Source organism: Miniopterus schreibersii (assembly GCF_964146895.1).
Source record: "Miniopterus schreibersii genome assembly, chromosome: 15".
Taxonomy (NCBI): domain Eukaryota; kingdom Metazoa; phylum Chordata; class Mammalia; order Chiroptera; family Miniopteridae; genus Miniopterus; species Miniopterus schreibersii.
In genome coordinates, this window is record NC_138115.1 from 38,325,562 (window position 1) to 38,350,331 (window position 24,770).

The 24,770-nt window shown below is 42.4% G+C and overlaps 1 protein-coding gene across 2 annotated transcripts in view; it reads left to right on the forward strand.

Moving 5' to 3' along the window:
* The first annotated feature begins 4,434 nt into the window (after positions 1 to 4,434).
* RARB (retinoic acid receptor beta) overlaps positions 4,435 to 24,770 on the forward strand; it is a 571,444-nt gene continuing 551,108 nt past the window's right edge. The window contains exon 1 of one of the 2 annotated variants that reach the window (XM_081159689.1): positions 4,435 to 4,534. The gene's annotated coding sequence lies outside the window, so the exon portion shown is untranslated. The remainder of the gene's footprint in view (positions 4,535 to 24,770) is intronic. The other variant, XM_081159688.1, reaches the window with a different exon arrangement.

Genomic DNA, 24,770 nt, shown 5'->3' on the forward strand with positions numbered 1-24,770 from the left:
TGACTATTGCATTTCCATATCAATTTTAGAATTAGCATGTCAATCTGGGAAAAAAAATAAATAAGTGAGAGAATCTGCTTGTTAAACTGTATTGAAGATTATTTAGTACCATAGAAAAATGCCTACAATGTGACTGTGGTCCATGAGTATACTACTGTATTACAATCAATGTGCATAAATTTGAATTAAAAGTAAGGAATTGTTATTAGGAAGATGAGGATTATGCATTGTCTTCCTTTTCTTTCCATAATTTTTTGTTCTGATGTTATTTTACAATAAGGAATATATGCTTCAAATTTTTGAAGAAAAAATTTATTTCTGGACTCCTTAAAGCACCTGTCATATTGTATTGCACATAGTAGGCACTTGGTAAATATTTCTTGGAATGAATTTTGTGCCGTTCATTTGCATATAAAAAAGTGAGTTACTTTATATGGCAGGTAGCTCAAATTGCTCTTTCAAAACAACTATTCAATCAAGCTAAATTCAACAAGTGCACTTATGCAAACAATTTCCATGAGTCCATTGTTTTAGAGACATTGTTCATCCTTCATAATACTTATTTTTCTCTATAGACTCACATTTTCCACATCACTATTATTAATTCCCTGAAAATTGAGCTTTTAAGAAATAATTTGAAATATCAGGAAATAAATTTTTCATGTGGGCAGTGTGAACTAGATCTTACGATTTTTTTTTTCCAAAAAAATTCTATTCTTTGGGAGGTTAGTAACTCAACTCTTTCTGAGATATCAGAGTCTAAGACCCTGATTAGTGATGAAACTTTGGCAAACTATTAAATTATTCTTGGAAAGCTTTTCTTGGAAAATAATATTACACTAATTGACACCCTAAAGATTTGTATCAATCGGGGGACACGGTAATTGTGGGATACTCACAGATAGTGGGTTGATTTTACCATCACTAAGGAAAGCAGGTGAGGATTAGTGGGGGAGTGAGAGGCGAGTGGAAAACAGCCTATCTTTATGGTATTCTAGTAATACCACAAACCACTCCACTTTTACTTCCATGATTGATGACGCCACTGAAAACCCTCCATGGGATGACTGCTCTTTCTTGAATTTCAAACTGTAGACTATTTTATTCATTATGCTATATATTTTCTACCCAGGCCTGATGTTGATGTACGCTGTGTTTAATGAATTATATTTATCACACTCGGTTTCAGCACAAGATGTACTGTGTATCTTATGTTACAGTCACGGTCCAAGTGGGAAATGAAGCCAATGAGGTCTGGAAATAGAAATGGGCTAGAAGGCAGATTAGGGAGCTTCAGAGAGAAAACTTGGGCTGGAATCTCCAGCTGGAACTACGCAAAGCATTCCAAATACTGGTGAAAACCAACAGTGAGTTCCTGCCACCTTCATGGTGGGAAAATGATAACATCTGCAAAAACAGATCCTCCCAGCTTCAGATTATCATCAGAAGCAGTCCAGTGGATGGTCATAACAATTCCCCCAAGCATTGAACCCATGGGTATATAACCAGAGCCACATATTCTAACCCAAATGAAAATGAAATACTTATCTAAATATTTTAAAGGAAATTACAAATGGAAACTAAGGAGAGGAAACCATCCTTTGCATATTTCTAAGCTAGTGCTTTACCTTAAAAGAAAGCAAAACAATTAGACTTAGACATGGTGTTTAACCATGTATAATTATATTATAGCTTTTCCTCTGTCCCTGGCCTGGCTAATATTTCCAACATTTCAGGGCATATGACAGTCAGGCATGATGTGTCCTCAGGCAGTGGACAAGCCTTGCCAGACCAGAGTCATCACAGTAAACACTGGTGTGGAGCCTCCTCTAAGGTAGAGGAAATTACCTGAGGACACATCATAGAAGGCAGACGGGAGAAGTAAACAGTCCCAGTGATTACTGATTTATTGTACAAACTGAAGTGTAAACATGAAACTCTTATATTTCTTTCAAGCCACTGATTCCAAATGGGTATGTGAAATCTCTCTTCCTAACCAGGTAGAAGACCACGTAACAAGACAGATTTCATAACTTCTGGGTCATTTTCAGTTACTCCCTTACCTGTATTAAAAGTTCATCAAGTTTAAGTTTCTAGTTTTATCTCCAGTTCAGAGCTCTCTTCCTGGTCACAGGCCAGTCTTAAGTCTAAGGAGCCTTCAAGTTGGTAGGGGGGCACAGCCTGTGCTTATTTCTCTTATCAAAGCAGCACTAGGATTCCAGGAGAACCGATGTTTGGTTAGGGATATCTTTTTACCTTCTATCTTCAGAGCATAACTCCTTTTTCCTCTGGTCTTAGGGGCTGGGAGGGTAGAAAGGGGAGGGGCAAATTCTCAACACTGTATTTAGCTGCCTTGTGTGGATTGGCACAGCCTCTCTGGCTAAGATGGGCTGATCATTTATACATTTTCATTCCAGACATCAAAATGCTGGCTCTCCCAGGCAACAATGTTATGAAGACACTGCCAAATTAGCCTACAGCTCAGCTCACCTCCCCATCATGACTTGAGCTTGTCCCAGCCCCCCGTTTTGCCCCCACCACCTGACCCCATAGGACATTCTGTAGTGGCTTCCATCCGAGCCTCCCTTTCCCAGTGCTAACCCATCTTGGGTGGGGTTTCAGTCGCTCAGCTCATGCCTATTGTCCGGAATGGGAAACTCACAAATTGAAAAACTAAGTCAGTGCTCCACTCAGATAACCTCAAATCCTTTTTACTATTTTTGTGTGACATCTCACCTCCTCTAAATTTCTGATATCCCATTGCTTTAAAGAGCTGGCAACCTTGACTTTCCTTTGAGGGACTGCCCTCAAGCCACTGGAGCCTTCTGAAGTACCAAGAAGTTATTTCCTCTGGGAAGTGGTTAACTGTCCAGAAAATATATTGTCCAGAAAAGGAATATGAATGCCCAGCTCTCTTAATTCAGTTTGGGACTCTTTAGAGGTTTAACTTAAGCTCCCGAGCTTCCCTGCAGGTGGAGCCTTACTTGACTTCCAGACCCTTAAGTGGCTTTGTCTTCTTCTCTATTCTGCTCTCCAGTTCCCTTTGTGGTTTCCCTCAGGAGCACTTTCTTAATCAATCACCTGCAAGATTTCTTAATAAATCCTCACTTAGGGCCTGTTCCTTGCAGCCTGAACTAAGAAATCTTCCCTTGACGTGGAGTTGGGTAAGAATGGAGCTCTGTCACCATTGCCCTTATGATTCCAAATCTACAAAAAACTAAGAGTTCAAAGCCAGAATCAATTCCTGGAGCTAGCAGTGGAAGCCAAAGAGCCCTCTCCTGTTCTCCCCCTGGCAAACAATCACCAGGTCCTCCAGGATCCATTTAATAAGACCTGAAGCTGTGGAAAGTAGAGTAGAAAAAAGGCCAGGGAGCTCACTACAAATAATGTGGTAAGGCTACGAATGGCTAACATTCATTCGGCTTTCCGTTTAAGCCATGTTGTGACTTAGGAAGTTGAAACAAGAAGCCTGGACAACAGTTGGATAATTAAAATGGCTACATTGGCAGGAGATGGTTCCCCCTCTCTGATACACAGCCTTTATGAATGAAAGTGCTCAGCATCTCAGTGGCTCTCCTTTTGAACTGGCTCATCCATTACCGGGGTAATGATTTTCCGTCTGGGCAACAGCAAAGCCAAAGGCCTATTACACAGGCAACATAAAGTTAAAAAGACATTATGAATAAAACGTTGGCTCGTGCGGGCTTTTGCCAACTCCACAGAAGATTGCCTGGTGCCGACACGTGTTTATTACACTTAATAATGTTTACATAATTCTTCCTTGAGCTCGTTAGAGCTGTCAGATCAGAAGTAAATGTGTTCCCCCCTCTGTTTATCTCTAAAGACTTCGCAGTCAATAAAGCAAGATGAATGACATCCAGGGCGCAGACAACGTACTCCGTACTCTCCGGCTTTGCAAACACAGCCAAGTTAAACCCTCGGCCGGGTGGGCTCCCGGGCTTTAGGATTGCATCTTATCAGCCCCTTAGTTCTTGCGCAAAAGAGCAGTGCTTCTCCAACTTTAACGTACTTGAAACCAGCCCAGGAGCTTGTTAAAATACTCAATGCTAGGCCGCACCCCCGTAGATTCTGATTCAGTTGATCTGGGGTGGAGCTCAGCGTTTTGCACTAAGAGCAAGCTCCGGGTGCTGCTGCTGCTGCTGCAGGTGCATGGGCCACGCTCGTCCAGTTCTAGAGGGCATTCCCCATGCTCTGCTCTGGGGAGGCCCCTGGACAATTCAGGGCACCTCGGCCTACGGGAGGCTCCGGCAGCGGCGGCCGCGCCACGGCAGCGCGGGCAGCAGCGGGAGCAGCTGCAGCCGCCCGCTCGGCGCAGCCCGCGCGGAAGCCCCACTGGGCCAGCTGAGCTCCGCGCCGGTCCGCCGGGGCGGAGGGGCGGGGCCTGCGCCGGGGGCGGGGCCTGCGCCGGGGGGCGGGGTCGGAGAGCCGGCTCCTGCCGTCCGCTCGCGGCTGAGAGGGGCTGAGGGCGCAGCCGGCGGGCGGCGCGGCGGACTCCCAGGCAGCCCTCGGAAAGGTAACGGCGGGAGAGCGCGCCGGCGGGCCTTGCCGCCCGGCAGCTGCTGTCCGAGTCCCCGAGCGTCCCCGGAGCCCTAAGCCGAGTGTGGACGCCCCGGGTATTTGTAGAGCATCCAGGGAACGGCCGCCGAGCCAGGGTTTTGCGTGTCTCGCGGCCGGGCCGGGGCCAGGGGGGTTTGGGGTCTGCGGCGGGAGCCTGCTGCCCTCGTCCCAGGACAGTCGGACTGGAGACAACTTTGCGCAGCGGTCCTGCTCCCAAGTTCCCTTTATTGCTATTGTCTTAACGCCTCCAGTCTGACAGTGTCCCCGGACTCCAGCTTTGTTCTCCTCAGGCCAAGCCCGCGGTCCCTCAGGGCGTGAACTCGGGGGGCGCCGGCGAGGTGCACCTGCCGGCGGGCCCGCCCACGCCCCCTTCGCGCCCCGGCGGGGCCCGGGCGGTCCCGCGCACGCTGGGGCTGGGCGCTTGGAGACCTGGCGCCCCAGGCGGCAGCGGTCCTCGCCCCGTTCCCACGCGTGGTCTGGGATCCGGACCAGGGCGTCAAACCTGCGGGATGCGCGTGATCCGGGGCCGGAGAAATGACGAGAAAAAGTTTGGAACCTCGTCTGGGGTGAGGGAGCCGGCGGCGCCGGGCTGCACGCGGCAGCAGTTGGAGTCGGTGGCAGGGGCTTGGCGCCCCGCAGAGGGACTGGGACAGAGGGACAACCTGGGGGACCGAGGCGCCCAAGCCTGGACTGTCAGCGGAGGTGGGGTGCTCCTTGTGCGCGCGTGTCGGCGCGGAAGGGCTGTGTGTGACTGCGGAGGACACGGGTGGAGAGAGGGAGGGGGGGAGGGACGGAGAGGTTCTGGGGGGGGTGTGAGCGCGGCGCGCGGCGTGCGCTCCCCGCCCCCTCCGAGTCTTGGAAAAGCTATGCGTGGGGAGCGTTCCGGTAGCGAACTCCCCGAGGTGAGGGTGAGGGTAAGGGTGGGGGTGGGGGTGGGGGTGGGGGTGGGGTCGGGGAGGGATAAGTTTTACCCAGCACTGGAGCTGGCTTTGAAAGCGAACAGGTGACTTCTTAGTGTGCGCGCGCGCACGGCGGCTGGGGACGCCGGGCCGCCCAGCCCCCACCCGGCCCCTTCCAGGGGGCGACCGCCCTGCGAGTTTTCCTGCTGCTCCCCGGCCGAGGGGTGGCTGGCGGGCGGGAGCGAAGTGAGGGTCTCAGAGTGCGGCAGACAAAAGGGTGCACTTGCAAGACCCCCTGAAGGCAGGCGGCTGGCGTGTGTCTGTGTGCGTGTGTGTCTGGAGGGGATCCCTTTTCTGCCAGCCAGGGAGAAAACCCTGGTAGCGGGGGGATGAGAGGGAGGGGGAGAAGAGACAGGTGAAGGGGAGCCCATGAGAAGGAACCAGACGGGGGCAAGGAGGGAGCAGAGATTTGAAAGCATCTTGCCTGATTGACTGTCAAATTGTAAGTGAATTTTAAAGAGATGCTGCTGGGGGGGGGGCGGGGGGGAGCGGGACCCTGAAGCTAAAATCTTAGAGGGTGGGGCGCAGTAAGTTTGCTTGATGAGAAGGTCCTTGGGGAGCGATGTTCGAGCAGGCCTGGAGCCTCACTGAAGTTCATTGCTGGTTTCAGATCATCTCCCCGTCGCATCTTTCCAGCACCTACTCCAGAAGTACCTCTCGACTGTCAGAAAGAAGTAAAAGGCATATATACACAAATAAAGTGCAGCTAAAACGAAGTTTAAATGAAGCTTTGAGCAGGATTAAATGGCTTGTGTAACTGCTGAATGTTGCTAAAGTACTGTCAGGGCTATAAAATAGCCAGACAAAAATAAAGGGGGGAAAAATAATTGTAACAAGAAAATGAAGGCTTTACAAGAACTTCAGTAATGAACACATAACAATTGATGGTATGATGCAGTAATTATTTTCGTATTTACGCCATTAACGATTGTAATTTAACGTTAATGTCTTGGTATTTTATTCCTTCTCATTTGCAGACAAAAGCACATCTGAGACACCATCAGGGAGTAATTTGGTAATATAAAGTCATGAATAGAAAACACTAAACCATGCTCAGAACTCTGACAACATAAAGCGTGAAACAAAATAACCTCATTTGCTGTTTATTATCTGTCTTTATAATTCTGTTTACTATCATTTGCATAAATGAATAGCTAAATTGTATAGTATATCCCCTTTAGGAAAAAAAAAATACTTGATGCTTATAGATAACTGAAGGAAATTGGTAGGCAGGTAATCTTTACATTAAGCACAAAAAAGATTTTTTTAAAACTTTGTAGCATTAGAAGCTGTCTGGAAGTAATCAGAACAGATTCAGCCTGCCTAGGTACCCTTATTTTATTTAACTTGGTTGAAGTAGTTTTGGACAATATACATGTAAATAGTCAATAGGCAGACCCTAAATTTCTTTTCTACCTAATCTTAATGAACTCAAACCAAACCAATCCAATGTGATCTATTTTGTTAACCTGAAAAACTCTTTTTTTTTTCCTAGTTAAACTTTCCAAGGGTAAATTTTCTGAAACTGAGAAGGAAGATGTTTATTGGAGGAAGCTCAAAACAAAATTCTTTCAGCAGAGACTTAAGTTATTAACATTTAAGACAAACATCAGTTCACACATTTTAAAACTTATGCATGATTTTAACCTTAGGAACTTTTCTAAAACTGCCTTCCTCATATGATTGAGGGAACGATTAATACCTGTATTAAAAGAGCTCTGAAGTAATATGCCAGCAAAACAGCTGAGCAGAACATGCAGTGGTTGAGAGGAATCAGTCAATCACATGAATGCTTAAAAAATCCATTTGTCTTGCCAGGCACACAAAATATCACAATGATTGAACACACTTTTCCCTTTCGTAACAAATATGCTGGCCTCATGTGGAACAGCACAATGAAATCACTATTACCTGAGAATGGATTCCATGTGGGATTAAGGACCTTGTATGTATTTTAAGTGCAGGGGGGAAAATAAGTGACATGTGAGTGGTTCATTATTGTGGAGACTGGTGATTGTGTAAGATTAGGGCAAGTTCTTTCTGTTTTGCTGGTCACAAACTTCAGAAATGCAACGGTGTGAAGAAAGTACATTTTGAATACAGGTTTAAGTGTTATATTCAGCCTTAACAAAAGCCATGATTTCTCTGTGTTCTCACAATATTCCAAATATTTCTAAGGCTGTCCAATTTTTCTGTATTTCTACTGTTCTTCATACTATGGCACTGTAGAGAAGTTCTGTATTTTTTCTTTGTTTTAAAGGCTAGAATTTGACTTTTGGTTAATTCATTTATTTATTTATTTCTGCACCATACTTATTAAGTGCCCATTATTAACTACCGGATGTCACATTAGGTGCTGGGGATTCAAGGATGAGTTAGACTCAGTCCTTGTACTTAAAAAGTGAGGGAGATTTTATATGGATAAATAAGTGCAATAAACTGTGATAAGTGGCAGTGTATTTTAGGGCTTTGGAAGGAGATAAATTGGGTTCAGATTTTAGCTCTGCCTCTTCCTAGCTGTGAGATCTGGATCACATTTTTTAACCTCTCTGAGCCTCAGTTTTCTCATCTGATAAATGGGGGAAAGTAACATCACTGGATCATGGAGTTGTGAAGATTACATATTAACACATTTTAATATCTTATATATTCAAAGCAAACTCTGGACCCCATTCCTGTCAGCATCCCTTCTGTCATTTCTCTGCTCCAGGCCATTGTCCGATTTCTTGTGAGCCTTGTCTCTATGCATGTTATCTCTGCTCCCTCTCTCCTTTCCTATCCATCTTACTCCACCGTGGCCTCTGGCTTCACCACTTATGGAACAACTTTAGCTGTAATTGTTATTTGGTAAGATCAAGTGAGCTGTGTTCTTACTCAGCTTCTAAATAAAGGGTGAATCTTTCTAACCTTGGGCCTTCATCCTGGGTCCTCTTCTTATATCTTCTCTCCATACCCCTCCTTTAAGTAATATTTTTCATTCTCCTGGTTTTAAATCTTATCTATGTGCTGACTCAGTTTGCATCCCTAGTTTGTACCTGGCCTCTGAGCTCCAGAAACATTTATTCAACTGTCTACTTCTTCATTTGATTATTTCACAAGCACCTATAACTTCTTACGTTAGAAATTAAAGTCTATATTACCGCTATCACCAACACTCTACATTTAGTCTTTCTTTAGTCTTTCTGATTTTGGGAAATGGCACCATCATATACCCAATCATGAAATCCAGAAATTTTACCCCTTTACCGCCTACGTATTTCTTAATTCTTCATCATGTACTGTGTGTTTTGGGTAGGTGTTTACCTGACACATACAGGTCTGCCTACCAGTGTTGATGGCTTATATTTGCATCTGTTCTGATTGGCCAGTGACTTGACCATACTAGCTGATAAATATGTTTTACTATTACTCCTGCTTGTATCTATCCTACCTCTGTCCCATTCTACTGTAATCCCCAGAATCCAAGCCAATTATCACCTCTCATCTGTTATGATTAGTGTCACTATTTAAAACTAAACTGACTTGCTAAATTATACATATTATGTGAAATACATTTCATATAATTTAGTACTAGGAAGTTGGACATCAATAAAGGACATCTACCTTGTAAAACTTCCTACTAATTTAACACTAAGAGGTTGGATACTTTTAAAGAGAAATTTATCTGTGGATGAGGAAATATGCTTGGTTGGCTTCCACACCTAAACAACAGATTATGGAATTTCAGGCTGTCAACTTTTTGCCAAATTTGGAATACTATGTCTGCATTTAACTGGGAAAATGAAGTCAAAGTTTTACCACTAAAGAAAGTTTAATCGTAATCTTGAATGGTCTATTTGTTTCTCTTGTCCAACAGAGTCCATTCAATCAATAAGCTAATCTAGAAATCTAATTAAGAGGTGGTATCAAGAATATTAAATGTTGCTGTACATATATTTTGACAAATAGCAGCAAATAAAAGCAGAATAATTGGGTTAAGCTGTATAATCACTGTCAACTCTAGAATGGCTTGTCACTCCAGTCTTGCCCTCTTTTGCTAGGAGGCCAGTATTCTTGGCAAAACGGATGTCCTCGAGGACACCTCACTTTGTATTCACCTCACTTGTGAGTTATAAGGTTTCCTTCAACAGGATAGCAATAACGTCCATGTAACCATGAAAACAAAGACTCAAGTAATTGCTCAGTGATGTCATTGGCATTTAAAGATCAAGAAAATCCAAACCTTCAGTTTTCTAAAGATAAAGGCATTTTCATTCACAGAAGAGGCCCAGGAATGTAAGAAAAATGTGTTCGATTGTGAATGTGCTTCGTGTTCTCCGTTAGCCTTACGGTGCTAGTCCTGGCGTTTACCTTCGGCCTACGCTGGGCCGCAGACTCAGCCTTTTGTAACCTTCCATTCTCCTTTCCTTTGTCCCTCGCTCTTCTTGCCCCCCCTTTCACTATTTGGTTTCTTCTTTTCTCTTCTTTAATCCTTGCTTTTTCCTTCTTAACTTTCTCTTATTCCTTCCCTTGTTTTCTCCCCTCCTTCCAGCCGTCCTCCCTTTTACTGTCTTTCACCATCATTCTTAGATAGATAAAAACTAAAAGAATGGAAAGATCTACCTGTGCCTTTGCCCTTGGTGGTTCCCCTGTTAGGGGATTTAATCTACCCCGTTGCCCCTGCTTTTTGTATCCGGCACTCAAACTCCACATCCTTCACTTCAAACTTATCTTAAGAACCTTAAAGTTCTTGCCTCAGTTTTCCCCATGTCAACAAATAAACATCTAAGAGGCGGAAGAAAGGAATTGGCTGAATTGCTTGTGGACTCACACTGCCATGCTCTAGAATGACCCTTTTCCAATAAGTAGTCTTTATCACCAGGTGATATAAAGGTAGAAATGCCTGCTTTCTGAGCTCAGTTATCATTTTGGAAGGTGCATGTCCATCTTCACAGTGAACATACCTAGAATAATGGTTTAAACGACGATACTATTTATTGAGTGCTTGCTATGTGTCAGGCTCTGTGCTAAATGCTTGATACGTATTATTTTATTGATCCCTCACTCCTAGTGGGCCCATATTGTAGACAGACTATACTATAAACAGACCAAACAAGGTGAAATTACTTGACCAAAGGTTGCAGAACTAAAAGTGTGGGAGTGGCATCTCAGATTTTCTTAGCTGCTGTGCTCTATACTATAGCAGAGGTACTTCCTCGGTACCCAGGCTCTAAACTTTGAATACATTCATAGTTATAGTGAGCAACAGGATACACTGAAGACATAGTATCTGCTTTAATAGGACACGCCTCAAAGAAATGATGGGTGGGGAGAGTGGCATTCATTGGCCCTATGCACTCAAATTGTATGGGAGGTCGGTTGAGTAAATCATAAAGTTAAGTTCTTCGCAGGAAAGCATGATAAAGCCAACTTAGTACAGACTCTCTCTCCAATGTGGTTACTGGGGAAGCTTGAAAACTAGTGGGATTTTCAGTGCGGGATGACCCAGCATCATAGTCTTTGGGAGAGTCTTAAGTGGCTGCCAGCAAATGCTCTTTTTTTCCTCTTTCAAGGCAGTGAACTTTTAAATTTTGGGACAAACATGCTATAGATAGTTTTTTATGAGAGTGAGTAGAGTAGACATTGGGTTTGAACAGAGGAGAAATAAGATAGCATGGTGTAGGTGAAATGAACCTTGACCTGGAATGAGCAAAACTGAACCCCTTATTCCGTAAACTGAGGCAGTTACAGTCAGTTGGGCTCTTTGATTTTTTGCAGTGTCAACATCCTATGATTCTATGCATGGGGTGGGACTGTGCAAAAGAGACAACAATTTATAATGAATGCTGAGTGTCTTACCACAGCTTCTAAAATTAATCCTGTGTTTTAATAAAATTTATTTCTAGCTTGAATTTCATGAGAGCATGAGCAGTCAGAAACCATGAGTATTCCAACAGCTTCCTGACTATGACCATGTTTTCATCGGTGCTTCACTAGCAAGGTTGGTCTTATTCAAATGGTAGTCACAATATGACACTTACTGTGTCAGAGTCCTCCAGTGGCCACCCATCTCTCACTCTTGCTAAAAGCCTAAGATCTTACAGTGGCCTAGGAGGCTCTTCCTGACTTAGGCCCCTGTTACTCTTCTGATCCCACTTCTTGGCTTTCTTTGTTGAATGAGTGAGTAAGTGAATGAATGAATAATATTGAGTGAATGAGGGAATAGTCAAGGTGCTCAGTAGTGCTTGTTGAATAAATAAAGAAGGGAAGACATTGTTTTAATGAAGACACTGGAGAAATTAAGCTTAGAAACAAAAGGCATAGGAACAATTTGGTGAGTGGATGAATACAATCAAAAGCAGTATAATCAGAACTGCTGGATGCTGACCTTGGGTTTTTATCATTTATGTCTTTATTTAACAAGTATCTATTGAGAATCTACTATATACCAGACACAAATCTAAAGGTTGGATGTCTAACGATCAAAAAGAAGTGAAAGTCACTGGCCCCTGTGGCCAACTTTCTATTAGGAGGCATATACTACAATAAAGTAGACAAAATTATAATTTCAGGTAGTGATATACCCTATGAAAAAAACTTTAGCATAGAGTTGGGAGCACGATAGGTTTAAGTGAAGATTCCATACCTTCGTGGTATTAAACACTGAAATGTATGGTCATCTGTCCCCATCTCTCCTCTGCTAAAAATGGTACATATTTCAGAGATAAGTATAGTTTAAACAGTCTTGTATTGAGAGAATATATTTCTTATATAAGATTCTTGCACTAGTAAAATAAGGCTTCCTTTTAAAATATTACTTGAAAACCAGAGTTTGACAAAAGAAGGTCCTGAATTGATTACTTATGTGAATGCTCTCTGCATTTAATTTTAAAACTGTAGCAAATGTTCTGCTGATACAATGGCAATTTTAGTGTTCTTTTGATAAATAATTTAATAAAGTCAAATTTAGTGTAGAAAGCTTTTTTCCCCCCTTGCCTTACACGTCAATACATTCAACATTATAGTTATAAGAGATCATTGTGAACATTTTAAATCGAAAAGGTTCAGTTTCCATGAGATTTTTACCTTACTTACTTAATTTTCTCAGTACCGATTTTGGCCTCTTTATTTTCTGGTTCGTGTTCATTTGTTATGGCAGTGATAGAAAATGATTACAGGCTCAAAATCAATATGATTGGCTTAGAAACAAAAGTGATTAATGACATAGTCACACCCGCAAAGAAATAATGATTGCTGTGGATGAAGCTTTCTGAGTCTTTCTGATACTACCCTCTGGGGTCACTAGTGACCATGGAGCCTGTGTTAGTACCCCTTTACTGCCTTAACAAGTCAACACAAACTTAGTGGCTTAAACCCTCACAAATGTATTGTGTAGTAGTTTCTGTGGGTGAGAATTCCAGGCAGCTTGATTGGGTACTCTGATTAGGGTCTCACAAGGCTAGACAAGTCAAGCTTGTCTAGCCTTGATCTTTGATCTAGAGATTCTGGGAAATAATTTTCCTTTGATCTCATCCAAGTTGTTGGTAGGATTCAGTTCCATGTGATTGTAGGACTGAGGTCCCCATTTCTTTGATAACTGTCAGCTGAGGATTCTTCTCAAGTTCTAGCGGCATTTCTTGGCTCATGGAACCTTCCATCTTCCAAAACAGCAAAGGTGGATTTGGTCCTTCTCATGCTTCAAATATCTCAGACTTCCCTTTTCCCACATCTCTTCTACCTCTCTAACCAGAGAAAGTTCTTTGCTCTTTAAGGGCTCATTTGATTAGATTGCTCCCAGCCAGATAATTCAGGATAATCTCTCTGTTTAAGGTCAACCAATTAGTAATCTTAATTGTATCAGCAAAGTCCCTTTTGCCAAGGAAGGTAGAGTACTCACAGGAATGATGACAGAGGGGCCAAAATTTTACCTATCCCAGAGCCTGTGAGATCTACCTCTGGGAATATACTTTTCAACTGAGATAGATTAGATAACCTGTCACCTAGATTGATTGGAAAACAATAAACTTTTGGGGAAGTGAAAAATTGTGTTGCTCTAGTACACTCTGTAACAGAGCCATTGCAGATTAAAGAAACCTATAGTATGAAAAAGAAAAACCTTGAGTATTTAATTTTGTAAGACATGACCTCCAAAAAGCAAGCTTAAATCACCAAGGAGACTTTCAGTCCTGGGGTGCAACATTCAAATGCCTTCAGGAGTGAGGACTCAGGAAGGGGGCAGCCTGGATGTGTGGCAATAGTGTAGATTAAGAATGTTAAGGAGGGATCCCTACCTCAGTTCTAGGTACTTGCTCTGCTCTGGAGCAATTTCAGTCCAGTAGTGACAAATGTCTGGCATGAAATGAGCGTTTCAAAATCTGGATTTTTTGTGTGAATCTGGAAATCTGCATGAAATCTCCAGGTTTTCTTTTTTGCCAACAAAATCAAAATTGAAAATAATAGGAATGCCCAGACATATTTGGGGATTAAATTGGGCATGTGGGCTGCCGATTAGCAATTTAAAGTTTTACTGACAGCAAATACTCAACTGAGGAACTGGCATTGACAGAGATATTAAAGTACTCAAATATAGTAAGACTAGGAAGTTTTTGGCTCCAGCTTCCAGATTTAACAGTGCCTTTAGGGGTCTACTTTTGTTAACCTATAGTAAAAATAAAAAACCCCACACAAACAAATGAGGAAAGTAATTAATGCTATAATGCTGTTTCCTGAGTCTTGAAACTCACACAAGTGTCTAGAATATCACTTTTTCTTGGTTTAGACTCTTCAGGTTTACACAGGCTCAAAGGGGTCAGGATAGAGTGTGATAAATTATCCGCTGAATTAGAAAGTGTGTGAACGGATAGTTTGGATAATTCAAGTGTGGATCCCCATTGGTACAACATTACATTTGTCTTTAGAGATAGGGAGACTGTCCTTTAAAAACACATAATGATTTAAAGGAAGAATTTATTTTACAATGTATAAAAAGACAGGAAGGGACTGAAAAAATTTATTGCACAGATTGAATCTGAGGTTCATAAGGGTTTTATAAATATCTCCTACTGGGTAGGAGCAGAGTATCTGATGGTGTAATGGCTGAGAGCACAGCTCTGTGAGTCAAACTAATTAGACCTTGAATTAGGGCTCTACCACTCAGTAGATGTGTGACCTTTGGCAATGTTACTTCACTTCTCTAGGACTCAGTTTTCTCACCTGCAAAATGGAATCATGAACACCTGACTCAGAGGTGGTTGTGAAGATTGAATGGACTGATGCATTTAAAGCACTTGGGTTATTGTTACATGATTCTAGATCTGGGCACCCAGCATTTTATCAGCTGCCATCAATTCTCACGCTGTGGATTTTAAAAAGACATAATGTGTAGCTGCTTAGATAGGACCTTGTTTATCGGTCCCTTATTAGATGAAACAGTGAGGGCATGAAGGAATAGTTTAGGTTTAGTTAGAATCTGAACTCTGGGGTGATGTTTTATCTCTTTGTAGCCTGTTGCTGTCTTATTTGAAGAAGATGGGAGGTTTCCTTTTGCCCAGAAATTCCCAGAATGGAATATTGCTGTGGTTTCATAGCAAAACTTGTGGATTTGGTGCATAAGTACCTAGATGCAAATACTGCTTTTACAACATTCCCGCCAAGCCACATGACTATGGGACATACACCTGAATTCTCTGAGCTTTAGATTCCCTTTGGGTGAAATAGAAAAGCAAGCTTTCTAAATCACAATAAGCTTGAAAGGATTGTTTGAGGCAATGTATATAAATGCTTTTCACAGATTTGGAATCTAAATTGTGTGTACTTGCTACTTCCCCTACTGGGCCATTTTCTCTGGTCTGGCATGAGTAAGAGCAAAGAAAATGGGAAGATGACACTCGGCACAGCCCCTGCTGGATCATTTAATAAATATTTATTGAGAATTTTTCCTCTTTTAGCTATGCTAGGTTCAGGGGCTATAAACTAAATAAACAAACACAAACCAATGACACAGTCCCTAACCTTTTGGAACTCAAGTCCTAGCCAGGAAGATAAACACCATAATACATTGTGATACACACCTTGATTCAATTTCTTGCAAAGTATTCTGGAAATAGGGAGACTGTCCTTTAAAAACACATAAAAAACACACAATGGGGCATTAGTTTGGGGAGAGAATCTAGGAAGACATCCTAAATGAATTATCATTAAAATATATTTTTGCTTGAGATCAGCATCCAAGAGATGTTCTAAAAGACAAAAACAATCAACCACACAAACCAAATATTTCTCTATTAGCTTTCCTGAACTTTAGTTATTGTACACCCAGTTGAACAATTCCAATTTTCCCAATTTTTCACCCTTGGTCAAGTTTCTCAAAGTATTACTTAAGATCTCAAAATACAACTGGAAAAGGAGGAATTTACCTATGACAGCCCCAGTGGTAACATCACTGTGGATTGTGCATGGAAATGCATACACACACCCTGTTTTTCAACCACAGCTCATGGCCATGGCCATGAGAGTCACTGTAACCTTCTCAAGCTGCTGTAGTGAATCAGAAAGTCCCGATTTAATTTAGGATATGCCAGAAGGTATGCTGTTGTGGTTTTGGTAGCTGTAAAATACCATATAGTATTTTGGCAAGTTCTCTAAGAACTAGATTTCAAAGGAGAAATATTAAAGCAAATGTATAACCTCTTACATCAAAACTGAATATTATTGTGTCCATCTCATATTTTATATGAGTAGAAAAATTAGACCAACAGAAGGCAAATAAATTACATGATTCTAATCCTAATGTCTTTCTTTAAAAGTGTCTCTAACATAACAACAAATAACTAATAAAATGATTTACTATTAATGAAATTACTAGCAAATAAATTTCATAATTATGAACAGGAGTCTTATATATTAATAATGGATGTGCAGTAGGTTTAGAAAGTATAAAATATACACATTTTAGAAATTATTATTTAAAATGTATTTATTAATGAATATATTTTGTGACTTTTATCTCCATTATCTTTTATATTATTACATGGAGCTAATAATTAAAGTTATACATGAAAGGACTTATTGAAAACTGCCCCCCTTTTTTAGTTTTAATAATCAGAACACAGAAAATATCTTTCTGGACCTTTGTTTTTAATTGATGGAGTCTATTTTTGCGCTCCAAAGGCCTAATGATGCATTAAGAATTCTTCATTTTCGTTGGTTCGATTTTCTATTGAGTAACATTCGTGAGAGTAATAGAATGAAGTAGAGAGGGAAAAGATTGCGAACTGCCCAAGATGGGCTACAGTTATGGAAATAAGCAAATGAATGCGAAATAATTCAGGTTATTTTCATTTTTCGTTCTTATCAGAGATTCATTGTATTTATATATAAAACATGGAAACTATCCCATTATAAATTCAGAGCTATAGTTCGATCAGCATATTAAAAACTACTTCCAAATGAAATTATTTTATCATTTTGAATTCTTTATTTTCCTTATAGAAAAATAAATGCCAACTGGGCTGCAAATTATAGAGGATTATCTTCTCTCCTTATAGAGTTAGAAATATGAATATTATTTTGTGCGGAATTTGATTTGGGAGCTGAGGGAGTGATCTTATTAGCACCACACTCCCTTGGCCTATAATCTCATGACTACGGGATATATATTAAATCTTTTTCTATTTATATTCTTTGGCAGGCCGTTACTCATTGTTATCGTGGAGATTTTGTTAAGTAATAGTTCTCCTGAGAAATCAGGGGTGCTTTCTCGAGGTCACGATTTCCTCTCGTCAGTTAAGAGCCCACTCTCTACCCATTTTCTTTAACACACACTTTATTTGTAAGATTTCTGACACTCCTTTCTTCTGAGAACTTAAGAGTGATATATTACTCTTTATTTTGTGAAGTCAAATTGATTAGAGGAAATGATAAACATAATTCTTTAAGCATGAAGCACGATATATTTTGAATACTTGGCTGAGCTGCCATGGCGATCGTCATGCGCTCTTTCTCCAGGGACTGCTGGGCTGTGCCAAAGGCCTCCTGGTAAACAGTCCTTACAGTATCTCTTCTTGTGGTGGGAGGAACTTCACCCTTGGCCTTTTATTTTTGTTTTGTTCTGACGTGGCAAAAATCCATCACCTTCCACATACTGATACCTGTTCGTTGCTGTCCAGTCATTGTCAGAAGGGGAAAATCAGCTAATTTGGTGGTGGTGTGTGTGTTTTTTACCACCTAGAGGTTTTAATAGTAGCTGTGTTTTTAAAAATTGGATTAATTAAGCAAAGCTGCTAAGCAGAGAATCACATATTAGAATTTACTGGGTTTTAAGACCCAAGTGAAGGCAACTCCCATTTCTAAATCTATGGCATTTCAAACAGCCTATTTCCAGATAGAAGTCGACCTAAAGGGATAAGAGGACCACTTAGGGGAGTGGCTAAAACAGGGATTTGAAAACATAGAGAGACTTAATTTCAAATCTTTACCTTGACTACTTACTAGCTGTGGGACCACAAACAAGTCACTTCATTGCTCTGAATTTTTTTCTCACCTGTAAAAGAGATGTAACAGCACCTACCTGTGAAAATTTGTTGAATTCAAATAGGCAAAGTACCTGGCAGGTCATAGACTCATTATAAAGATAGCTCCATACGCTCATTTCCTTCATGGGCACAGGTAGATTTGAATCAAATATCTACTTCCTACCTGCCAGCACAACAGCAGAGTAACATATCAGAGCAGCATGAAAATAAGGTGAGCCTCTGACTACTCTAAATGCGGTCCTCAGACCAGCAGCATCAGCATCAACTAGGAGCTTGTTAGAAATGCAGAATCTTGGGTCCAAACCTGGACCTGCTGAATCGTAACCTGCCTTTTCATAAGGTCTCTAGGTGATTGTGTGCACAGCTAAGTTTGAGAGGCACTGAGATGGACCACACCATTTTTTTTTTCCTACAAAGTCTACCCACTGTACTATTGGTTATTCATTCCTTTGCACCATTCACCTGTTGTTTTGGTGATGTCTTGGGGGACAGACGCACTCAAGATATTCTCTCAGCATCTGGACCCTGGGACAGATCCATGCACACGCACCTCCACACACACCAATGGAACATCCCTCAGCATAGGGCCTGGCACAAGTAGAGCCTCAATAAATGTTTATTGAGTGAAATAAAACAGCCAACAGTCAGACAAGCAGACTCTCCCATCTGTTCTGCAGACGCACAGCAGCCCTAGAAGGGCCTGGAGAGAGATGGATGTGCTTAAGGTCTTTGCCAGGAGGCATTACCCATGTCCAATGGGGAGGAGGGGTTTGCTCACTGCTGTTCCTGCCAGGAGAACTGCTGAGGTTCTGAAAGCCTGTCAAATGCGTGCAGCCAGAACAAAGACCAGGGAGCTGCCTTTCTTCTTTCTTTACCCTTCCTGGCGAGGCTGGTGCCACAGTTCTTTTGGTGATAGTCATTCTTGCTTATAAGGGACAAAGGAGTAGGTACAAGGGCACTGTGTCAGGGTCATATTTTCCCACCTCTGTGACTAATTGGGCTAGGTCTCAAAATGTCTCATTGGTTTCAGGGTTTCAAATTTCTTAGTTGCTGGTTCATAGGCTGCCATAGGGTGTTTTCAGGAGGAAGGAACCTGAATGTCTTTGTCTTTGTCTTCCTCTTAGCAAACTTCTCCTTTACTGCAAATTTTTCTTTCCGATCTTCTGTCCAGCAATCAAAACTCTTATTTAGCCAGCATGGCTGACCTCAGGTGGGAGTCAGGAGGAAAATAATCTGGTATTACCCAGAGAAAGATGAAATGGAGAGAGAGCTCACTGTCTTGAGCACTGTGGAAAATGGGAAACTGTAGGTTCTCGAAGGTTTGAGGAATGAATTGTACTGCATGACCTTGGACAAATCAAATATGGGACTTCCCTGATCTGTAAAATTGTGATAAACACATTTGGATCAAGTTTTGTCCACCTATACCCAGAGGGTATTTCACTAAAGTTCACACCAAGGTCCCAGGACCCTTGAGATCTGGAATCTGCCTCCCCAGTGATTTAACCCTCTAACACTCTTCTTTCTCTCTCCTCCCATGACCAGTCTTGGCAAAAATGTCATCAGAAGACTTCTTTTGGAGCCATCCTACCTTACTGTATAGCTGTTTTAGCCTGGAAATCTGATGAACTCAGAATGACAAATGTCTTTGTCTTCCTCTTAGCAAACTTCTCCTTTACTGCAAATTTTTCTTTCCGATCTTCTGTCCAGCAATCAAAACTCTTATTTAGCCAGCATGGCTGACCTCAGGTGGGAGTCAGGAGGAAAATAATCAGATTGGCACACATTTAAGAATAAAATGTCCCCTAATCCTTTTAAGGATATTTTTTTCTTTCTAACGTAGATGGAATCTTTATTCCTGAGAATTTGCAACAATCTGAGTGACATATTTAACTTAGCATACAACAGATTTAGGGATAAAAGGGATGTTGATCAGTATAGTAGTAGTTTGGCTAATACCAGCTGTGGTAACAGACAAATTACTACATCTCAGTGGCTTAAACAATTTAATTTTATATATTAAGTATGTAACAGTGTAATTATAACATACCTGGACTGAAGAGGAGCAGTAGGTCCACACAGTCATTCAGGGTCCCAGGCTGACATGGGCTCTGCCAGCTTCCATGTATGGTTTCCTAGTTACCCTGGGTATTTGCAACCAGTTGGCAGATGTGACGAGAGAGAGAGGGTCACGTATGGGAGGTATTTATGGGGTAGAATTGGAGGAGCGAGCATGACGTCTGCTCACTTCACATTCAGTCAAAAACAGATTCACATAGCCATGCTTAACTACAAAGGAGGCTGGGAAATGCAACCTCGCTGGGCGCCCAGTTGGGTGATCATCCATTCACCATTACTGCTGTGCACAGAGGAACTGCCCTCTTCCTTCTGGCTCTTTCTCCTGCAGCTCCCTAGCAAGGTTTGACATTCCCTCCCCCTCTTGAGAGTCAAGTTTCTGCAGCAGAAAGCCCCCCTCCACCCACCTGAAGAGCAGGAATAGAGTCTCGGCAAGTCACATTCTGAATGACAGTTGCCAACGATTAATCCCAGCTCAATTTCCTGTATTTCACAAGGATGTTGTGAGAATTAAGGAATTATTTTGGGTGATTATCTTCCCTTTGATCACTGACTTCATCCTGTGCTTTTACAGTTTACACGCACAGGCACAGACTTATACAAAACCTCGGGCAGAGGCACAGAGCTTTTCCCTACCCTGCCGACCACAGGAGGAAGCCGAGAGGCTCACCGGTTCAAAGGGACATTCTATCCAGTGCAGCAGGATCCTTCCTGGGTGTGGCACCCTTTCCATTATTACAGGTTTTTTTTCCTAAAAAAGCTATAATTTTATGGAGAGAAAGGATACGACAAGAGTGATGGTTTAACGTCTTTCTTATTTGTGGGCTGGCCCTGGAATTTGCTTGTTGGGTGACTTTGGGCAAGCTAATTAGCCACTCTGTCACAGCCCCCTAATCTGTGAAACATATTAGCAGCTACCTACTGGGTGGTTGTGTGGTGTAAATAAGATAGTAGATGTTAAGTGCTGAAGACACTATCTGGGACGTAACTTGTGCTTCATAGGTATTAGCTATTGCAGTGGTGCCTCGGTTTTCCAACGTCTCTGTTGCTGAACATTTCGGGTTACGAATGCCCTAAACCCGAAAGTCAATGCTTCGGTTCTCAAACACGCCTCAGAAGTCAAACCTGCCACACGGCTTCCGCTGAGGGCAAGATCCTGAGGCCTGGCTGTTGGCTGCTGGTCCCTTGGGTTTGGGATGTTTCCGAACTCGAACGGGCTTCCGGAACGGATCACATTAAAAAACCGAGGCACCACGATACTTTTTTAACTTTTGCAGGAGAATTGGTATCTAGTTCAGGGAACCCAAAGAAGAAATCACGGGGTATGTGGCCTTATGTACTGGCAACACTAATGTGGAGGTAGAAAGTGTGATGGCAGCCTTGCCTGTTTGCAGAAGGGAATGCGCTGCTTTTTAGTAAGACACACGGGGAGGAGTGAAACCTTCCTAGGAACCACAGCCAACAAATGCTGCCCCCCATTCGGAGGCTGCAGGAACCTGCAAAGCAGGGATTCTGAGGCACTGGCTGCACCAGGTGTCCTAAGGAGACCGTGGTGACTTCCCCTGAGTGGCTGCTTCCCTGGAGAGAGCAGACCTATGTCCCTGGAGCCAGTGCACCTGCTCTTCACCATCAGCGATAGAGCTTTCTCTTGTTGCTGCTGAAGGGAAGCTGCTTCATCCATTGGGCCAATGAATCTGCAGAGCTGTGAGAAAATGAGCTTTCTTCATCTTTTGTGGTTAAAATTAAAATATATAAATAAAAGGGAGAGCAGAGCTTGGAATACAGGCTCAGGGGAGATTAAGCAGTTGTATTTATACACAGGATGCAGGTTTAACAACCTCTGACAGTCCCTATGTGCATGCTCCTCCAACTTTACTGTGCAAGCGAGTCACTGGGGCCTTTGGGTAAAATACGGAGTCTGATTCAGTGGGTCTGTGGGGGGCCTGGGAGTCTGCATTCCTAACAAGCTCCCAGGTGATTTGAATGCTGCTGGCCTGGAACCACCTCTGAGTAGCAAAGTACTTCATTGCTTTGTTGTTGGGGCTTGGTTTGTTGGAGAACAGGGCATGGAATAAAGGGAGCCATTTTTCCCAGAATGGAGAAGCTGGGAGCCTTTAGAACAGTTAGTAGTTCACAAAGTGTGATCCCAGCCTCAGCATCAGCATCTTGTGGGAACATGCTAGGAATGCAAAATGTAGTCCCCCCATGCCAGACCTCCTCAATCAGCTAGTCAGAGGGTGAGACCCTGCAGTCTGTGTGTACAAGCCCTGCAGGTGATTCTGACATAACTAAAGGCTAAGAACCATGGCACTGGGGCAGCTGACCCTGGCTTTGAAAGGTCTGGTGATGATGTAACCAATCCCATAGCATGGTTCTGGGCTCCTGGAGCACGTCTCCTGGTCTCTTTCTGTTCAGTTTCAAAATCCTTTGGGCAGTTAATGTCCTGGAGCAAAAGGATTGGGTGTGGAGGAAGATTGTTTGTTAAAGTCTCAGTTTGTCTTATGAATTCTGGCCTTGTTCTGCTTTCCTTATGTGGGGTCTACACAAAACCAAATGTGCCTCCAAAAGCAAGCCTGGGAAATTGTTTCAGGGTGCAACGATCCCTCAGAGGCTGTGAATCTCAATTCTTCCCACTGAGAACGTCCTGCGGCTGTGGTATTGGGATAAATAGGTGACTAACGGTCCGGGTTGCCTTAGGATGAGAGGCTTCCCACAGCCCGGACTTTCAGTTCTCATGCCAGACTCCAGGCGGTTGATCTCCCTCAGTGTAGCCTACTGCTGCTACGGCTTTCAAGTGTGAGTCACCTGGGTGGCTTGTTAAAACACAAGCTCTGATTCAGTGCAATGAAGTGGAAGCTGCATTTCCAACAAGCCCCCAGGTGACGTCCTGCTGCTGGTCTATGGACCACACTTTGAATAGCAAGGCAGTATGTCACCCTTGGGATACAAACTTGGCCAATGTGCAAATACATTGGGTTCCCCATAGCCACTTGCCCTGCATTTGGGCTACTCTGCCCTGGTAAATTCAGAGGGAATTTTAAGGCTATCTCCAAGGCCTCAGGATTGTAGTTTTGCTTTCAAATATATAGTATCAATAAATCTCTGCCCTTCTGGGCTGTAGGTCTCTAACCCATCAAACTCAAAAACTCCGTTTTAAAATTTGTTCTTTACAAGTAGAGGTGATTGCTGTTGGCCCATGACTAGAACATTCTCAAACCTATTGATTTCTCCATTTGGGTCAAGTACTACTTAATGCTTCTTCTTGTTGGGGCTGAGCATCTGCAAATGAACTGGGATGGTGTCTCTGTCACTTTGGGTCTTGCCTCTGCCTCAGGAGTGGTACATGTGTCCTTCAGTGTACAGCCGTGGCTGACCACAGGGTTTTTGCTGCTTGCAGTGCCTCTGCTTTTCAGCATAATGAGTTCTGCTGTATCCATACCCCCTTTACAAATTGCAACACAGCAGCACATTCTATATCCCATCTGTTTCCATGATGGATTGTCTCTTACTTCAGGGTGTCCTCGAGAGTTACTTAAAAAAAAAAAATCCAGCTTTAGTGTGACCGTTAAGATCATCATAAATTGTGTTTGTATCTTGGTATATCGGTCTATGCCTTATGACCACCCAAAGCACAAGAAATAATTGATTTGATGTTGATGATGTGATTTCTCCTTGCTCCCCACTCAGGAAAGGCATGTCCTGAGCTTTGTTGCCTTGTGAGATCTACTTCATCCTGCCTATATCCCCCCAAACCAGTCTTTCTGGCTACATGCCTTACCTGTTCATGGATGAAGTAAGAGTGCATGTGGGAGAGCTGATAATGGCTCTCAAGAAGCTGCTGGTCATAGGACTTTCTGATAATGTGTAAAGTTGATTTGATATACAGTTAATTATCATTGTTCATGATAGTTATGGTCTATAGAGACACCTAGAACCCTAAATTAGTGAATACTGAACAGTTAGCCGTAGGGGACATACAGGGTTAGGTTTTTGGTCTTCTGTTCACAACATTTTTGTCGACTGATCAATACATAGTCTTATTTTATGATTGTTTCTGTTCCAAGATGCCTTATCTAATAGGTATTGTTGAGTCATTATATTGAACTCATGCCAATAGCACTATCACTCATGCTTGAATGAAGCTTATCTAACACCCATACATTTTCTGTAAGGAACATCACAGCCTTCTTGCACTTAAGACCAATAGACAGCTCTTCAGCACTAGGCTTGGGAGCCATCTTAAGCACGGCAATTGGGTATGACATACATAAAACCCTGAGGCCAGTGCATGGACCCCTGTGTTTTAAGGTGCTTACAATCTCCATGGAGGACGTGAGGCTCAAACACAACATGGTAAACATTAAGTGTCTAACAGGTGGTACAGACAATATTTGTTAGAAAATTTTAAAATCACCGAGGATTGGCTGTTTTTTGTCTTTCTTTAGACTGCAAGTTCAGCATCTTTCTTTTTACCAAGGTGTCCCGGTACCTAACATTATAGCAGTGGCTCAAAAAGTATTTATTGAATGAACATGAAAGTATTTGAGCTGATTTCTCAAGGTCTTACTTAGATCAGTTTTTCAAACTCAGTTAGATAAATTCTCATGGGATATTTATCAAGTGGAATTATACTTCACAAATCAAT